The sequence below is a fragment of the Protopterus annectens genome, chromosome 4.part1, assembly GCF_019279795.1.
Source record: "Protopterus annectens isolate FY-2018-M chromosome 4.part1, PAN1.0, whole genome shotgun sequence".
NCBI lineage: Eukaryota > Metazoa > Chordata > Ceratodontiformes > Protopteridae > Protopterus > Protopterus annectens.
In genome coordinates this window covers 246,145,060-246,164,751 of record NC_056734.1, presented here as the reverse complement: position 1 = coordinate 246,164,751, position 19,692 = coordinate 246,145,060, and positions in this window count along the sequence as shown.

Genomic DNA, 19,692 nt, shown 5'->3' with positions numbered 1-19,692 from the left:
GCTATGCTTTGAATATTTAGTGAATAAAAGGTTAGTTGTTTGCATGGGATTGAGTTATGGGACTGAGGTTGTATAGCTAGTAGGCTGTTGGAAGAGGGTTGTGAGGAGGAGGTAGTTAAGGTAGATAAGGGGGAGAGAGGGAGAGGAGAGGTGTAGAGGGGCCTGGGTTGGGGTGGATGTCCCCTGAGGAGAGTAATTGTTTATAGAGAAGAGCACTTGATATGAAAAGTTGATAGTATTTGGGAAGTCTAGATTTAGACCTATTAGAAGGTTTGAGAATTTTTAATATATGCCTTTTGTACATAGTTGTGGTAGAAGAGTTAAACAGGTCTGGGGAGATGGTAAAATAAGATGGAGTAGGAAAGCCGTAGTGTGAGTGAGAGGTAGGGGAACAGAGAAATGGATTTGTGAGGTAGAAGTGATAGGAGGTAGTAATAGAGAGCATAGCGAGTAATGTTGTAGATATAAGTAGATGCAGCATGATGAGTAGTTTGGTTAAGGAGGGAAGAGGGGAAGTGTAAAAAATTATATAAAATAGGAGAATATGCTAAGTGTGATTCGATGTTGGATTGTGGGAGTGGTAATAAGCAGAAAGTGGAATTGTAGTGGATGGGTGGGCAGGAAGGGGAGGGATGGTTAAGTATAAAGGAAACTTTATAAAGGGAACTGTACATTGGGGTGGGTGGGAATGGGGGTAGGGTAGGCGAGTGAAGTGAGCTCGAGCGTAACAAGGGCGAACGGAGCGGGGCTAAACCCAAAAGGAAAGCCTGAGAAAAAACAATCAGTGAAAGAAAAGAAAGGGAAAGGAAAGTTTGTAGGGCTCTAGCTATAAGCAAAGGTAGTGGGCCAGAGATTAGGACAGCAGGAGGTAGGAAGCAAGGCACAAGTCTAGAAATGTAAGGAAGAGCAGGGTAGGACAAGGTAAAGGGAGTGATTAGAATATCTTACTGTGGTAGAGAGGAAAACAAGCAGATTAAAAGAGGAATGGGTAAAGAGAAAAGAGTAGTTCAGAAAGGAGGTATGATTAACAGTGGAAAGGGAGCAAGCAGATTAAAGGAGGAATGGGTATAGAGAAAAGAGTAGTTCAGAAAGGAGGTATGGTTAACAGTGGAGAGGAGTAGGGCAGAGAGGGGGGTAGGAAGACTGAGGGATGTTCAGGTAAGAGTTGGAGGAAGAGGTAGATGAGAGGGAGTGGTCAGCAGGTGAGCTGCAGCCAACACAGGGGTAGCCCAGAGATTATAGGCAGCAAATATAATTTTCAGGTGAGCACTACATACTTAGATTAATTCCACTAAGGAAGGAAACACTGCAGGTGTTTGGCAGAAGGTGGTTTTCCAGAGAGTTTGGACCTGAAATAGAGTCAGGGAAGCACAGGTAGCAATTAGGTAAACATGTGGGAGGCTTGGAGACACCTTAGGACCGCTCATTGGAGGGGGGAGAGAGAGTAAAAGATGTCACTTTTTATGCATGAATCTAATATGTATAGAGACTTCTATATTTTCAGTATTTTCAGTTTGGTCTTTACTCTACAATGATTCATATCTATTATCTTGTTTAACCTCTAATATCGGCATGTGTTCTTTCTGTCTTTCCCATAGGTTCATAGGAGATTACTGAGCTAACAGCTCAAAAGCCCTTGCAAGCCTAGCTAATTTTACCCAATTTGCTATTCCTAATGGAATAATAACAAGGGTCAGCAAGTGGGGTTTGAGATGTTTTAGAGACTGCCTCTGTTCATAAGGGATATGGGCACCACCCCAGGAGTGAATTTGTGATTTCCTACCTATTGGTCCAAATTGCACATGAAGATGTTCAGGGAAGGGCTCTGCATGTGAGTAGGCAATTTTTGGGACACATATCTGTCTCTCTACCATGATTTATTCATGTCAGAGATCTGGTTTATATCTTTGGAGTGGGTAACCTTCACACAGTTAGTTTTGCAGATATGCAAATGGATTCATTAACATATTAGCCTCCACAGCCCCCTTCTGGAAGGTGGCTCTCTTGTAACAGCTGCACATGTGATAGTTTCTCTGGGTGAATTTCAGTAATCAATTCCTGCACCTTTATTTGTTCATTTATATAGCTAAACCATAAACAAGCCTGTAGTTTATATTTTTAACATAACACAACACAGTTTTAGCATGGTTGCCAGTTTGACCACACAGGTAATAATGTCTCTTAGGACTTTCATTAATAATCTGGGAGGCATTCCCACAATAGTAAAACATTTTTTGGCTGTCCTACACATCTCAAAGTATTTAATAACATTATTTTCATAAGCTAAAGAAACCTATGAGTCCAAAGTAGAATTCAACAACTTCCCTCCATCATAACTTTAGAAACAGAATGAACAGTGTTACACACAACCTGTAAGTATAGCTTCATTTCCATTTCAGAAATAATGTCAGTTCCAAATTGTATAAGCACTTTATTTACAATTCAAACAAAAATGAGCTCACTCAGTGGAAAAAAAATGTCATGTTTGCTTTTTCTACATATTTCTGCATTAATGCAAACAATTCAAAAGTAACATCACAAAGCATATCATTTCCAAGATGAATTATGGATCAAATATGAGATGCGGAAAAGGCCAAAGTCACAATTAATTTATCCCAGATGTAGTATATATCAAATTTACAGTCTATTTTCATAGATATCCTGACCATGGTATTTTTGCTGTCAGCAAAATGCCATTATAACCTTTCTTCAGCAACAACTTCCACCGCTGCATAGTTTTTTTCCAGTTTCCTAATTCTGTAACAACATCATTCTGCTGTGTATGTGGTTCATCATCCTAAATGATCCTGCTGGCTTTCTTCTCCTAGATTTAAAGGTTCTTAAGGCCCAACTTCTTCTCTGTGTCATTACACAGCTTCTGACCATGACAAAGTCTTTTAGGTGTCATCTTTATTTATTATATTTTTTTCATTTTAAGTTGCAGCATCCAAATCACTGACTTATAAAACATTAAGAACAATTTCAGCATAATCATTGGTTCCTGAGTAAAACTGTCCTGCAAAGCAGCTCTTCCCTCCAGCTCTGTATGCTTTCTCCTTTACCCTTTTATCTCCCAGAGGGACAGCACATCAGCACACCCTACTAAAAAGAGTAGGGATTGGTTTTATAAAAACAAATGAATTCCATGCATGCTTTACATTGTTTGTAGACTCTTATATATTTTACATTTTCACTGGTTCCATCATAATTAGATTTACACTAAAACCAAAAACATAGTTCTTCATCACTTTTTAATTCTTTCTTTTATTTACCCTCAAAACTCTTTTTTTCACAACCATCTTCTTATTTCAGCTAACACATCTTTATTCTCTCTCTTTTTATTACACACAAAGATATCACACTTTCTTTTATATAATATCCATATTGCTATAAACAATGGCTGGGACTCATGAATGCCTTTTTATCAAGCTAAGCTCATGTGTGCATTGAGCAAGGAGTTTATGATTCTGAAAACAGCAGTACATGTTGTGGCTGGCTGCAAAACAATGGTTAGTAGCTGAAAATATTAAAGACCATAAAATCAGCTGCGACTCATGCTTATGAAGCAAAACCAATCATGGTTGTGTGATTCAGAAACATATAAAATGAGTGGGAATATGTTGGGCTTGCTTTAGATCAAAATTTCAACACACAGGACCACATGAAAACTTTAAAAAATGTTAGGGGTTGTGGCAGCTATATGCCTGTATGTGCAACAGGCTCTCATATAATGTGATACTGTGGATGCTGCCAGACCTCAGCCTAGAAGGTATAGGGTATTAAGACCATATTTTCCCAACCTTTGATGACATGAAATATTAATTCTAAAGTGCTACAGCATAGACAGGGATACTATACAAGAAATAACAGACATCTGCCTTCCACACCCGATGCCCCATGTGAATCATGGACAACCTATCCCAGTGGAAACTAAGGTATGTGTAACTTTATGTATACTAGCTACAGGGACTTTTCATTGACCCACAGGGGATGCAGTTGGGGTTTCACAGTCCTGTAATACAAGTATACTCCTCCAATTCCTGAATACAGTGTTGCAATATTTAGGGGGGTTGTATCTGATTTCCACATACCCCAGAGGAAAGAGCTACCACCATGCAAAGTTTCCACACCATAGCCAATTTTTCTGAGGTATTATGGGCCATTGACTGCACCCACATTGAAACAATAGCCCTGCCTGGTGAACTGAGAAGGAGGTACATAATCTCAAAAGGTTATCACTCCATCAACTGTCAAGTGGTTTGTAATGTACAAGGTATCATCTATAATGTATATGCACATCATCTTGGCAGTTGCATAGCATGACTCCCACATATGGCACACCTGTGACTTGTAACTTATTTTTTCAAGGGGTGATTTCCCACAAGGAATTCTACTGGGGAATGCAAAAATGCACTAGAACATTGGCTCAGACTCCTATGGGAAATGCACACAACCCCATTGAACAATGCTACAACACTGCACTCACAGAGAAGAAATATCATAGAGTATGTATTTGGGCTGTTCATATCATGTTCCTGCTGTCTAGATAGTATACATCTCAAGGTGCTCCACAATATGGCCTTGCAACCTCTGCCAAAATACTGTTTGTACCATCTTATGTAACATTACACTCAGAAAGCAATTGCAGCAGTGTGCCCCAGTATAGGGTCAGCAGTTACCACTACTGCAGATAGGGACAGCAGGCATAGATGAGGCTCAGATGAGAACCTACAACTGGGGATGATCACAGCAGACAGAGGTGTGCACAATATGCCATGGCACTGGTTAACAGGCATCGGATAGCACATACACTCACCACTTAATAAAAAAAGAGCTAAGCAGATAAAAGCAGTAACACTGAAGCATACAAACAAATCAACTTTTGCTTACCCATTCAATTCAATGGCTGGCTACTGTGAGCATGAGACAAAAGGCAACCCTAGGCAATGACGTTCACAGCTGCAGTAAAAATGGTGAGTGATGAAGCTGTAATGGACAGGTAATGCTAACGTATGCTTATGTACGGTACTTCAATAAAATCTAGTTATGATTATTTATGCATGAATGTCATAATAATGACCGATAGATGCTGCAAATACAGACAAAACCAAATATGATGCATCTTTATTTATTTATTTATTTAAGTTTGATGACTGGAGAAGTCCATTGGGCCATAAAGAGCCCATTTTCAGTGGAGGTCTGGGGAGAAAAGCTCCAAATATTGTAAGTTACATATTACATGTTACAAAAGGATAAAGATTTGTACAGAACAATTAAAACATTTACAGAAATATAATACATTATGTAATAAGCTTTTAGCGAGTTAACATTAAAACAGAAAGTTACTAGCCCTTTTGTAGGTTGGGTAAACTGAACATTTGCAGAAAAAGACATTTTTTGTAAAATAAGCTCTTTGTAAGTAAACATTAAACAAGTAGCTACTAGCCCTTTGCAGGTTAGGTGGAGAGAGTACAAGAAAATTGGATTATGGAAATTATAGTACATTAGACAGCAGAGAGAAAATCAGTCCCTCATAGGGCGAGGCTGTTTTAGGTTGAGATGAAGCAACAGAATTGGTAAATAGTAATGATTTTAGTGCAGGGTAGAAACAGATGGGGAGGAGAGGGGTTTATGTGGATTGTGACGTGGGCATTTGGCTGATAGATGAGAGAATAGCTGAGATTTGAAATTGGTATGGTTTGGAAGGTTGTGAAGGTTGGGGGGCAGAGCTATACTGCTTGGCTAAGGAGTAGGACAGTAGTAAGAGGCCAGGAGGTCATGCTAGTTTGTGGACCTGAAGGAGATTTTGGTTTGTGGATCTGAGTTGCTGGTTGGGTATATAGGGTTTTAACAATGCAGTGATAGATGGGCAGTTTGTGGGTTTAAAGATGACCTTGTGGGCTATGGTGAGTTGTAGGTAACTGAGGTAGTTGGGGAGTTCAAGCCAATTGAGGGTGAAGAGGGAGTGGCAGTGATGGGATGAGTTTTTTGAATTGGTTGCAAATTTGCAGAACTTGTGGTAGCAGGATTCAAGTTTGGATCATAAGCCAAGGTGAAGATTTGTGAACAGGGGGGCACCATACATCAGGGAGGTTAGCACGAAAGTGGATGTCAGGGTTTGATGGGTAGAGGGGCTGAGGAAGTGGTTGTGTCTGTAGAGAAGACCTATCTTTTGGTGAGTTTTTTTGATTGCGGAGTGGATGTGGGTATCAAATTTTAGTTCATTATCAATGATGATGTCGAGAAGCTTGGTGGTGGGAACGATTTCAATGGGGGGGGTGTTGTTCTGGCTCTGTACGGTGAATGAGGTTTTGTCAATAATAGAGTTTTTGGTAGAGGAAAAGATCATTTGTTTGGTTTTATTTGCATTTGGAGCTAAGTGGTTGGACTGCATCCAGGTTTCAGTTGTGGAGAAGGCTAACTGTTTTTTTGCAAGGAGCTTAGAAGGTGAAAAGGCTGAGCAGATGATAGTCGAGTTGTCTGCATACTGAATGACAGATGACTCTGGGATGGAGTGGTGAAACTTGTTAATAAACAGGTTAAAGAGTAGAGGGCCATAAATGGAACCTTGAGGGAAGCCTGTGAGTGTAGGGAGGAAGGGGGAGGTTGATGTTTTCCACTGGATAGCTTGTTGGCGGTTGGACAGGTAGCTGGAAAACTAGGCTATGGTGGAGGGAGAGAGATATAGGGTGGAAGGTTGGGATATGAGTAGGGTGTGGGAGATGGTGTCAAAGGCTTTTGACAGATCTAGGAATAGCGTAGATACAAATTTGCCTAAATCTCGTTCACTGTTGATGGTTTCCAGAAAGGAAAAAAGGGCAGTCATGGTGGAGTGGCCAGGGCAGAAGCCATGTTTGGTAGGGAGAGGAGAATGTTTTGGGTTAGGTGTGTCATTAGTTGTACTTGGATGGTTTTCTCTAGAATTTTAAAAATAGGGGAAAAGATAGCAATAAGCCTGAAGTTGATGGTGTCAGTATTATTGCCAGCTTTGAATAGGGGGATGATGTAGGCATGGCACCAGATGGAATGGATGTATGATTCTTGTATGGATCTATTTGTAAGAATAGAGATGGGATAGACAATGCTGTCTGCAGATAGTTTGAGGAAGGTAGGTGGAAGATTGTCAGGTGCATTGTGACAGGGTTTGAGTTTGAGGAGGAGTCTTTTTACAGTGCTTGTGAGAATGGGAGTAAGGCAGAAGGGTGTGGAGGTGGGTAGGTGATTGGGGTGGAGATTGTGGTGTGAGGGGCTGGGGTTGGAGGAGGGGGGTGGGAAGGAGGTGGATAGTTTGGCTATGCAGTCTATGAAGAATGAGTTGAACTGGGAAGGTGTGTCAAGGTCAGAGAGTGCAGAATTAGGACAGGGGTTTTCTTTATTACCAGAATGCATGACTGATGAGATGGAGTCCCAGAACTTTTGGGGGTTTGTTGAGTGCAAGGACTGGAGTTTGGAGTAGTGAGCTTTGCGATCTTTAGTTATTAGCTTTTTTGTGGAGTTTCGGAGATACTTACATTCTAACAGGGAGTTTGGGTTTTTATGTTTTTGATGCTGTTTCCGTTTTTGTCCCATTGTTGCATGGCTAGTTTAGTTTCTTTTGATAACCATGGGCAAGGATTGTTTTTTGATGCATTTGGTTCTCGTGGGGCTTGCTGGTTGAGGAGGGTCAGGAATGAGTGGTTAAAATAGGATAAGGCATCATCTAGTGGGAACATTTTTAGATGGGACCATTCAATGCACTTTAGGCATTCTGAGAAACTTTGGGGATTAAAAGAAGAGAGGTTGCAGGTTTGAATTTAATGGTGGTGTTTTTGTAGAGGAGATGGGAGTTGGTCAGCGAAGGCAGGCAAGTGATCGCTTAAAGGATCTGGTATTATTCCAGTTTTGGTGTTTAGATTTGGATGAGTTGTTAGGATCCAGTCAATGATGGTTCCAGAGGTACCATCTTTATTTGGCCTGGTTGGTGCATGAATTAGTTGGGAGAAATTGTATAGGTTGATAGTGTGGGAAGGGGCATCAGAGTTAATAGTGGTCCAGTTGATGTTGGTATCACCAAGGATATATGTTTCATTATTTATGTGGGAGGAGAACCAGAAGAGGATGTTCTCAAGTGTTTTGATGTTATCACCTGGGGATATAGAGGGCAGTGATACATGTGGATTTGTGGTTGTTTATTTTTAATAATCCTATTGTAATTTCAGCACTGGCAAAGGTTGGAATTTTAATGGTGTAGGGAGTTATAGTGTGGGAGGTAGAGTCGATTATAGCTACTCCACCTCCTTTTTTGTGGGCTCTGTCATTGTGAATGATTTGGTAACCTGGTGGTAGGATTTTGTGATCTTAGGATTTGAGCCAGGTTTCAGGAAATGGCAGTTATGTCAGGGTGGTTATGGGAGAGCCAGGCATGGAGATTAGGGATTTTGTTTCTAAGGCTTTTAGCATTAAGTGTAGTGAGGCAAATGGACTTAGGTTTTGTGGGTTGAGAGGAGGGACTGGAAACATTAATGTTAGAGGTGGGTTTGGGGTTAGGGTGTATGTTACCAGCAAGTGAGAGACAGAGAATTGGTGGAGGAGTAAAGTGCAGTAATGTGGTGGGGATGGGTAGTATGGGTTTTGTGAGACTAGTGATTTTTTGGTATGACATTTAGGAGATGAGTGTAGGGGGGATGGGGAGTGGAGTAGTTTAGGTTTGAATAGATATGTAGTTTTGGAGCTGAAGAGTTCATGTGAGATGGATGAGTAAGAGGGAGACTGAGGATTATGGTATGAAGCAGTGGAGTGTGTAAATGAGGTATGGAAAGGGTTGGGAAAGTATGTGAGATAGGTCAGACAAAAGAGAGAGATTAGTAGGGCTAATGGAGTAATTGTGAGTAGTGATGAGTAGAGCATTGTAGGAGGGGTTATAGAATTTGGGTCAATATGAGGTTTAATAGGTGGGTGGAGTTTGGCTGAAGCTAACTGTGATTGGATTGAGGTGGGGTGGGAAGGAGTTTGGGTATGTATAAAAGTAAAGATAGTGAGGTGGGTGAGATTTGGGGACAGGGTAGGGCAGCAGAGTTTGCCCACAGGGCGAATGAAGCAGGTAGAGCCAAGAAGGCATGATTGTCCAGAAAAAATAATCAGTAACTAAGACTCTGAAGCTTTGATAGAGCTACAGCCAGAGAGTAGGTTTTCTGTTTTACATTTTATTTTTATTATGTTAAGATTTACTCAGTAGGTACCAGTGAAACTTGAGAACAGGAGGATAGGTAAGTAAAATATGAGTGAGTCCTATAGTCAAAAGGAACAGGCAGAAATTAGGAGAATTTAGACTAGCAAAATACACCACTAGATAGACTTAAAATAAGTTTACATACAGCCTAATTTAAACACTATGTTAGGGGAAGAGAGAAAAAAGGTAAGAATAACTTGGAAGTCATGGGGGGGATACAGTGCAGCTGTCAGTACCAATGCAGAGCTTAACCAAAAGGCACTACAAATACCCGTTTGCTTAACAAAGCAATAGCTAGTGCTACAGAAAGGATTACAAAACAAAATTCAGTGGAGTGTTGTTGAAAATAGCCATTGTAAGCACCTGGATAGAAGCAGAGAGGCTGTGGAGGTGATCAACTAGTAGTCCAAAAGTTTTCTGAAGTTTATAATTTTTTGGGGTGTCCGTGCTCTCAAGTATGGGGAGGGGAACAAATTGGACCCACTATGTAGTTGCGATGTACAGACACTAAAGGAAGAAAAGATAAGGATGAAATTGTAGTAAAGGAGTTAGACAACCTCAGTGAAACAAACCTAATATCAATGTCTTTCAGGTTGTATAGCAAACACTAGGCAGCAGAATTACTTAGCAATAACATTCTAATAGTTCACTTATACCTTAGCTACAATCAGTAGACAGATTGCAGATAAACACAGAAAACTAATAATTCCACTTTGTACAGAAACAGCAAAAATATATAAATTGACTGCAGAATAAAAATAGAAACATTAACTGTAAAATCACATGCAGCCAAGTAACTTAGTTCATATGTATACAGCCCTGGTCTTACCAGGAACAGAAAACAAAAGCAATATAAGAACAGAATGCATGGGTTCAGTTTAAATCCCACGTGCAGCCCCTGACACAGTGTTAGACCTCACAGGTCGAACTGAAATGCCAGCAAAACATTAACAATATCTATGACAAAGATGTTTGTGTCTTTCAGCTTTCCCGGTTAGGGCTTGCCACAGCGGAACTCCAGTCCGCTAATGATTGGTAGTTGATTTTTACATACCGAGTTACCAGCCCTGATGCACAACCTTCAACGAAGGTACGCCCATTCATGCATATCTCCACGCAGAAGATGTTCTAGCTGAGAACAAGGATAATATTCACTTAAGTAAAGCAGTAATAGCAGATGAAACAATAGCATACAGTACACAGTAAACAACCAGTTCCAGCCACAAAATGGCAGCAGAAAATTAACAATATGTATGACAAGGATAGTTTGCAGTTAAGTAAAGCAGTAGTAGTAGTATGTGAAACAATTACATGCAGTACACAAAAACACAGTTCCAGCCACTACTGAGATAACATAAGATGATAGTTTGATAAACGTTTACACTGTCAAATATAGCAGTAAAAAAAGGCTGAAATAAGAGTTTACATTGCCAAATAAAAAAAAAAAAAAACAATTAAAAGAAGCAACATTTGAGTGCTTACATGGGAGCTCACAACACCAGGGACTGCAGCTGCTTAGAGAAATTTAAGGATGGCTCCCTGGGTTTTAAAAAAACTCTTACAGGTTAGAGGGGGGGGAGGGTCAATAACAGTCAGGTGTGAGGGGATGGCCAAATAATACAGTGTAATCAGACCTAGACCAAGGATGCATGTAAAGCAATAAAAAAAGTCTACAAAAGCAATCAGAGACCTGGGAATAGGAAGATAAGTAAATAAAATATGAGTGAGTTCTACAGTCAAAAGGAACAGGCAGCAATTAGGAGAAATACAAAAGTCAAAAGAAGCAGGCAGAAATTAGGAGAATTTAGACTAGGGAGATAATCCACTAGATAGACATAAAATACGTTTCCATGCAGCCTAATTTAAACACTGTTAGGGGAAGAGAGAAAAAAGGTAAGAATAACTTGGAAGTCATGGAGGGGATAGAGTGCAGCTGTCAGGACCAATGCAGAGCTTAACCAAAAGACACTACAAATACCTGTTTGCTTAACAAAGCAATAGCTAGTGCTACTAAAAGGATTACAAGACAAAATTCAGTGGAGTGTAGTTGAAAATAGCCATTGTAAGCACCTGCATAAAAGCAGATAGGATGTGGAGGTGATTAACTAGTAGTCCAAAAATGTTCTTAAGTTTATAATTTTTTGGAGTGTCCATGCTCTCAAGTACGGGGAGGGGAACAAATCAGACCCACTATGTAGTTGCGCTGTATAGACACTTTATAGAAGCAGAAAGGCTGTGGAGGTGATAAACAAGTAGACCAAAAGGTTTCTGAAGTTTATAATTTTTTGGAGTGTCTAAATGGAACACAAATATTTAACTTACATATGTAATGTGTTTCCATCTTGTGCATCGAGCATAAGCAGTCCCTTATCAAACAAACCCAAAGGGGGTAGACAAATGTCAGTATTAATTATCTGAACAGGTAAATGATCAAGTATGTCAATATATCCTCATGACTTCAGAAGAAAAGACAATTAATTAAGACAGAAATGAGAAACTGCAAACCAGAATTGTAAAGAAAAACATATTTGCCAAAAACATGCATAGCTTACACACTATGTGCATCAGACATAAGAAAGCCAAGTCAGACATCCCAGCAGGGGTTATGGCAATCTCAGCATCATCTGCACAAGGGGCTGAACAAGCTGTACTACATAAGTAATTCTACTTTAGTACTACTAATGCTAATACTAATATTAATACTAATACCAATTCTTATACTACAGATATGACTACTGCACCCAATAACACTAATGAAGTTAAGCTCACAAAACAAAATTGAAAATGATCATGTATCTTAATGAAAACAAGACCTTTGACTAAACAAGTATTACCTGGTCAGTTTGTGCATCAGGTATAGGCAACCCTAAATCAAGGAATTGTGCAAACGGCAGGGCATAGTTATCTCCCTTTGCATAGTGGTGGAGGGGAGAAGTTACAGGAAGATACACCTGATACAAAACTGTTTGTGGGTCTGAAAGATGAGAGGTCATAGTAACTGTGCACTGTCAATGCCGGTATGTCCAGATGTAAAGAAGTCATTTTTTTTTATAAACGTATGTGTGTGTGTGTGTGTGTGTGTGTGTGTGTGTGTGTGTGTGTGTGTGTGTGTGTGTGTGTGTGTGTGTGTGTGTGTGTGTGTGTGTGGTGTCATGGTCAATGTGAGGTATACTGTGTGTAGGTCTCTGGATCGCAGCCACAGCATTTGTGCTAGCACTGTGCTCTATCATGATAGAAAGGTGTAAGCCATGCATGGTAGAGAATCCTCTTCAACTTTTACACTCCTGACCATGTATTCTGCCTTTGCTATTTCCATAACCGTGGCTAGAAGTCAGGGTGCTACATGAATCTGAATAATATCTGCTGGCAGATGGCATCATGACTATGTCCACAACCACGGCCACATAGCTGTCCACATCTAGTGTTAACACAGCCACCACTAAAGTAGCAGTGGGAGTAGTACCCTCTGCAGAAGAGGGATCTGACATGCCTACAGCCATGTCAGCTCATATATAATGATGAATCAATTGTTTGGCCTCGGAGATGCTGCCCCTTCCCCGGCAAACATTCCATAACAGATACTGCATGGCCTTTCACTCAGTTGAGTTTCTCCAAGTATTTTGGGCTTCTAATACAATGACAGGAATGGACCCCATTCCTAAGTCAAAGTGTGATTAAAGTTTGCAAAATTAATATTGTTTCAATCATTGATTTTACTCAAAGGCTGTCTTTGCAGTACCTGCAATGTGGCCAGAACTGGCTCCTTCTGCAATTTATATGGAGTTACATATATCGGTACCATATCTAAATAAGACTGTAAATTATTTTTATGACACATATTGATACTACTATTGCTGGAATTGTCTGGGTATCCTTCTTCCAACTTGCCCTCATTTCTGTCTGCATATATTATGACGTGTCTCTCTGTACATAAGTCACTGTAATCACTGGGTGTAGCAATGTCAATGATCAATGCTAATTTTGTCTTCGCTACATCTGTTTTTCTCACATCTATTTTTTGAACTGTTAGGAATAGGTGATGGCACATGCCCCGGGATTCATGAAGCTTGCGCCAGGTGCAGGTGTAGTGTAAGCGGTGTAACGCCAAATATGGCAGTCGAGCGATTCAGGTATGATCTAATTCCACGTGCACTACCGGCGTACACCAGAACTGTACAGCCCTCGGCTTAGGTATGCTAATCACCCCATGCGCAGTGCCACACCATGCAAATGAAGGTATATAGCGATTCATGAAATGGTGCAGGCATAGCATAAGACCACAGAAATGTAAACCAAAAAACACGGTTTACATATTCCCAAACAGAACATCGGAGCTATGGAAGCAGCCCAGACTCATGTATTACAAAGTTAACATATGCCAATGGCTAAATACACAGCCAATGGCATAAGAAAAGATGCACAACACCTAAAAAACAACATTTAATGTCATATCCACAGTAACGCAAAGTACAACTGCAGGTCATGTGTGCACAAACTGGAACACAAAAAATATATACAAATGTCATAAAATCACAATGTAATACAAATCAGGATTTCACCATAATACGCAATGGTATGTATGGTACACCACAACCAAGCTTCAAGGGTTGCTAAGGGTCTGTGACAGTGTTCGGCGCAGTAACTATGAATTAGTAGTCAATGCCATGCAAATGAGGCAGGTAATACTGAATCGCAAACGTCCCACCGGATTAAAGATGTGCCATACGGTGCAGCACTATAACACCGAGGAGTGGCTCAGAGGTATACATGACATCAGCAGTGGGGTGTGCCACTGTAGTTGTAAGCACATTGGAGCAATGCAAATCTGGCCTGGCCATTGCTAGGAAAAGCTGCAGGACAAGGGTGGGGAGGTAGGTATAGAATCGTTTAGCTGAGAGCACATATGGTGCCTGAAAGCGCATGTGTACGGGGATGAAAACGTGCCCGAAACCTGGTAAGCGGATGCAGGCACCGTGAACCATAGCACAAACAAGAAGGTCAGGGGAAGAAAAGAAGGAAATGCCGCAGTAGGGTAACTGGAGTACAATTGAGCAATTAACACCTATTAACCCACAGCGGGCAATCAACGGCAGCTGACAAGTCTGCTCCCAGAAACCTGAAAAACAGGATAGGGGAGGCGTTGGATTGCAAAGAAAGGAGAACTGTCATAGCAGAGCAAAGCAAACCTACAGTAGACCGGCAATAGAACACATTACACAAGATAACCAGGTCTAGGAAAGCACAAATGAAAGCAGGCTGCTGGATGCATGCCAGAAAATGGTAGGTGAAACGTGAAGAAATGTAAAGGGAAGGGCAAGAGGTAATCCACGGCAGCCAAATGTAATTCAACACCAAAGGCATCACAATAGTAGTTCCTGTAGTAAAACACATAAGCTACCCTGTAGCTACGATCGTACATACACACCCGATGACATCATCGGTGTTCACAGCACAATAGTATAAAGTGTGAAAGCACCCTACACACACACCTGTGTATTCCCAAACACTGCACCATAGGTGTAAACATACGGGGAACTTTTAAAATGTACATGTTGGGAGCTGCCATAGCTGTGATTCATCACCATGTGTTAGAGACTGACGGTGTTGTGGAGGTTGATGCTGACAACCACCGCAGGCCCCAGAGGAGGAGAAGAGTGTTCAGACCAAGGGTAACCTACCAGGGGCTACATGATCTGGAGATAGTAGAGCGTTACAGGGTGGACAGGGACATCTTACAGCAAATAGTTGAGCTGTGCCAGCCACAACTGAGAACCAGAAACAACAGAGGGGAACCCATCCCAGTGGACACGAAGGTATGTGTAAGCTTGCGAATACTAGCCACAGGTACCTTTCAAATGCCAACTGGAGATATAATGGGGATCTCACAGGCATCAGCATCCAGGGTACTACACCAGTTCCTGGATGCCATGTTGCCACATGCCAATGAGCATATATACTTCCCGCAAACTCAGGAGGAGTTGGCCAGCAATATGCATTACTTCCACCATGTAGCACACTACCCGGAGGTACTAGGTGCAATAGACTGCATGCACATACATATCAAGTCACCACCCAGTGAGCATGGTAGGCACTACATACACCGCAAGGGATTCCACTCCATCAACTGCCAGGTCGTGTGCAATGCCCAGGGCATTATCATGGATGTGTGTGCTGGCAGCCCTGGAAGCTACCATGACTCCCATATCTGGCATGCCTCACAGCTGTATCAGGTATTTGTCAGGGGGAACATCCCACATGGCCACCTTGTGGGTGATGCTGGCTATGCACTGGAGCCGTGGATGATGACTCCCATCAGAAATGCACACACACCCATGCAAGAAAGCCATATTAAGGCACACGCACAAACCAGAATCATCATAGAGTGTGTGTTCGGGATGCTGAAATCACGATTCCATTGCTTGGACACATCTGGTGGAGCCTTGCAGTACTCTCCAGGCACGTGTGCCCACATCTTCATAGTATGTGCCATGCTACATAATATGATCCTGCGGAAACAGCTGCAGCAGGGACAAATTGGTGAAGGCCCTCATAGCCCACCGCAATTGCCAAGGCCATCACAGGCACAGAGAGATTCAGACCACGAACACCCTGTGCCAGCCCCAGTAGGCAGACGGAGGCGTGCCCAATATGCCTACTCCTTGGCAAAGAGGGAACGTATAGCACATACTCTGACAGTGTAGGCCCCTACGGACTGACACACCTCTCCACCTGCACACACAGTAAAATGGATGGCACATACACACGACCACCTGCAAATTGTAATGTATAGGTGGCCTACTGTGTGAATCCTACATAGGCAGCCCTCAAACATTGTACACACAACAGCTATTGGAACAAGGAATGTTAACACCTGAACAGTACATGCGCCTATCAGCATATGTTGATGCTGTGTGTATAGGTTCCTAGGTACATCGGTAGGTACATGCCCGATTGTCAGAGGCCATACACCAAACGAGGCAAACAGTGTCTGCTGTCACCACAACATCGAGTAACCGACTGTCGCTCAGTGGAGCAGAGGCAATCACGGGATCACATGTGTGTAAGCACTGTTCTCCACACAATCTGCATGGATTCCCTGCTGTGTTAATGAGGGGCTCCACATAATGTAATCATGGATGTTGTGTCAAGGCATAGGGTGTACCCATGACAGGTATTCATCACCCCAGCATGCTCCACCTACGGTCGTTTGAAGGTGTAGCACATTATCGTGTGTGGCTCACTGTGATATACATACCCAATGCTGGAGCACATCCAGTAAACATCACATGGACATACCATTAATTGGACTCATCCATATGTAAACTAAATGAGTTACCCATGTGAGTGCAGTATGGAGTAACAGCCGTAGTATACTCCACATACAAAATGCCATAACACGTGTACAAATCCCAGATGGCCAAGTGGTAAATGCAGTGACCGTCGTGAATGTTCCCGGTCCCATATCCTGCAAGGGATGTAACGTAATCCCAAAGGCACGAATAATGTATGTCAGATGCAGGTCATCAGATCATGTTTAGCACATGTTAGCGGGAATATGCGATGCCCAGTGCTGGTAAGCGTCGTTTAAATATGACTATACGGATATGCGCGATACAGGGCTAAGCTTCTCTGAATATTGCGCAGATCATGGTCAATGATGTCCAGAACAGGTGAAACCAGCATTATTCACCCCTGTACTAATAGCGCCTGCTCTGAAGGGTAAAATGACCACTGCCAGGAGCAGAACATGCAATCATGTATACAATCACCTAACACTATGGTAGCCAAGATGTACCTATGGCAGGTGTGTAATGTGACAGGTTCAGACACAAACGTGCGGAGTCCAGGAAACAGTATACACCGACAAGTACACAATGAAAGGTATATTTTGCCTGTCACTTTCTCTGTCAGATATATATATATATATATATATATATATATATATATATATTTATATATATATATATATATATATATATTTAGATATATATATATATATATATATATATATATATATATATGTATATATATATATATATATATATATATATAGACTTATATATAATACAGATAGAAAGGGTGATAGAGAGATATATGTTGATATATACGGATTCACCAATATCTGCAAATATATAGATAGGTCAATGACATTCATAAAACCTTGGAGGTACAAATAAATAGGACACCGCCAACTATGGAATGTGTCACATACCGACACGCGTAACCACGAGGCTGAAAGACCGAAAGAACACAGTACCAGAACACTAGAACCACGAGTAATATTATCATGATATGAAGGGACATTTAGTTACCGCTGCCAGTGTTGTGGTCCACGTAGGTACTGTGTTCAACTGTGTTTGTGATTGCCGTAGTCTGTGTATGTGTGTGTTGAGGGTACCTTGTGCATTTCCATGTGACTGTAATGTGTGTGTGTGTGCGTGTGTGTGTGTGTGTGTGTGTGTGTGTGTGTGTGTGTGTGTGTGTGTGTGTGTCTGCATCATGTATCTGTTAGTGCCAACTCGGAGGTTGATCATTACGGTAGATGTGGTTATAGCTAGCCGTAGGCATACGGTTGTCACCTGTCCCACATTAGGAGGGACAGCCCCTCCCTGGGCAGTTGTGTCCTGACATAAAACATTACAAAGGGCAACTGTCTGAGATTGTAGGACATTATTATGTCCCATATATAATGTAATAGTTGCATTAAATAGTTATGCCTGTATGTAAGAAACGTAAATGTTAAAAGTCCTACAACAATAAGTATGTATTGAGAATAAAAGTATGTGCTATCCTGTGTACTGACCGTGGGTATGTGTCAGCCTGTAAACACCAATGTGTGTCCCGCAAGTGCCCCACAATGGCCATTTGAAAAGGTGTCAACACATGCCAAAGAGGTTCAGTTACCAACACAACTGCAATGACTGCAAATATCTGGGACAGAAATACACGGGACAGCTATCATTTAGTAACATTCCTTTACATATCGCTGTAATTCCGGAGGTATGGAAGTATCAACCTCACCTGCATACTATATAGAAACCAATTAACAATGGCCCAATGTATATGCCCGTAACAAAAGTCTACTAACTGATAACTCCTTAATTAGGGAAGGAGCCCACACACATATATGGAATATGTAGAAATGCAAGCCCCACAAACCTGTATATGCTACGTACACCCACCTACATTCCCCACACATGAAACTATAGCAATACAGACTGTAATTACGACACAAACATCCAGTCAGTCAATTACATCTGCAGAAGCGTTAACACACCTTGTGAGAGACACATTTAAAGGCGCCATGTGAAATCGTAGCCGTTGTATAATGGAACAAACGGCGATGTTACAGGTTTTGTTTGCAATAGTCCCTTATCAGATGGGGGGGGGTGACAGGTACACTCACATGTAGAACCACATACTCTAGCCGTCACACACAATCCACGGGGGACATGAATCCAAATTATCCGTGTCTCTACACATAGCAGTTGCAATTACTCACAACAAAACACAATACAGGCCATCTCCCTGAAGGTAGGGCAAATGGGCAACGCCCAAGTAAAGAATTCAATTATACCCCACTTTTGCTGCGTAATTGGTGAATGGAGTAGCTGCACAGCTGATGTGCAAGTAATAAGTCACTCAGGAACACCAATTGGCGGCAGGAAGCCACATGTTACAGGTATTGACGTATATAAGGATGACTTGCCAGACATTCAAACCATATGCTCATACCATAGAACTGTTTAAACAGTGTAAGAGAGATAGTCACGAAAGTCCGGAACGATAACAAGGTATGTAGAACACTCGGTATGTAAGTGTATGTATAGCTTATTTTGTATTAATTATGTTAGTGTATGTATAGCCTGTTTTGTATTAATTAAAAGTGTCCGCAATGTATAAAGTGGGAAAAGGTATTATGTAGTCATGTTTTGCTGAGCATAGTAACACTTGTAGACATTATGTGTCCTGCAGTGGGCCACAAGGTAAACATCACAGACACCACAAGGAATGCTACATGAGGACTTTAAACAGAACAATTCCATACCACCCGCCGTCATCAGGGGATAGTATATGTCGATATACTGTCACAGTAGGCATGTGTATGGGCATATAATGACAATGACATGTCTAAGGTGGTCCCGCTGTGCAAGTATGCTTTGCATTATGGGATACTATGTAAAATATGTGTAATGTACAGTATTGTAGGTAGATATGTCAGATATTCTACACATCATAATAGGCATATCATGCATACCAAAGGTATTGTCTATTGGCATGTACAATATACAATAACATGATACATATGGCTTGTATTCACGGGACACTGTAATAGCATGATAGCTAATCTAAATGGAAGAGCTACTCAATTAACCATGCACAAAGGACATGTAATAGCTTCACAGGTTCATAGTGGGGTACTATGCAGTCTGGCAAGTTTATGTGTAAGCTCAACTACAGTGTTCACATCAGCAACACCTCTC